Below are 1,074 nucleotides of genomic sequence, written 5' to 3' on the forward strand. Positions count from 1 at the left end.
GTGGGCACGCAAGTTGTTGCCAGCTGCTCTTCTGGTTTCCGGCCAGCTGGTCTTTGCAGGCACCAGAAAATGGCCTGAAAATGGCCGGAAAAAATGGCCTGAAAAACAGTCTGAAAATGGCCAAAAAACAGGCATGCATGTGCCAGCCAGCTGGTCTTTGGGTTTTTTGGTGCTCTGGCATGCACACATGCACATGTGCATTCTGGTTTGGGCACTTGATGCCGAAAAGGTTCGCCATCACGGTGCTAGATCATCAAGATCCACAAATTATGCAGTTGATTTTCCTGCATTAGGGAAAATCACAGGGTTCAGCACACCAGGAGTGCAATGGATAAGCTTCACCCTGGGAAAAACGCCTAGGGGGAAAAAAAGAGAATAATATAGCAGCTGACACATTGTACGTGAAACAGCAATGCTTCATTTGATGAAGATTCCAGCAAGCATCCAAAGTGGTAAAAATAAAATACCAGGAATAATGGACCTGGGGAATGCCTTTAATCTCAAGGCAGTTATGACACCAACAATATTGTTGCCTGCTTCCTATACATTTCAGCTGTGCACAAAAGGTGAAGGGGAAGGAAAGAAAAAGACTGGCCTTGATAAAGTCTTCATCTCCCTTCTCAAGACTGACAAGAAGGGATCCAATTAGTGCCAATCATATGGAGGAAGACCTGCCCAACTGGCTGTAAAAATAAGTTCACCTGTCAACAGCTTAACAATTCTTGGTGACATCGCTCAGATTGAAAGTAACCCGAAGGATGAAAAGCTTCGGAAAACCAAGGGTCTGAGAATAATTGTCACTTCTAGACTATCAACAGCACGTTAAATATTAATCTGCAAATATCTGTTGCAAAGGAATTCCAATGAAATCTATGAAAATATGATTTGGTGACACATCAATAAAAGTACAAAACAGGTGATTGTTATATCATAAGTATCTTCTGGGCTGAGCAACTGAAAATGTACCTTAACTATAGACATTAGGTGATTTCTTTGCTTTTGGGAGAAGAGTTCCTTAAATTATTTCCCTTCTTCCGTTTGCAACCAGGCCAGTCAGTGGAAGCAGCATTTTCC

At 42.4% G+C, this 1,074-nt stretch overlaps 1 pseudogene; it reads right to left on the reverse strand.

Annotated features, from left to right (window-relative positions):
* Positions 1 to 239: 239 nt before the first annotated feature.
* On the reverse strand, positions 240 to 367 carry LOC116517255 (annotated as a pseudogene).
* Between the last annotated feature and the right edge of the window lie 707 nt (positions 368 to 1,074).

The sequence above is a fragment of the Thamnophis elegans genome, chromosome 13 (assembly GCF_009769535.1).
Source record: "Thamnophis elegans isolate rThaEle1 chromosome 13, rThaEle1.pri, whole genome shotgun sequence".
Lineage (NCBI taxonomy): Eukaryota > Metazoa > Chordata > Lepidosauria > Squamata > Colubridae > Thamnophis > Thamnophis elegans.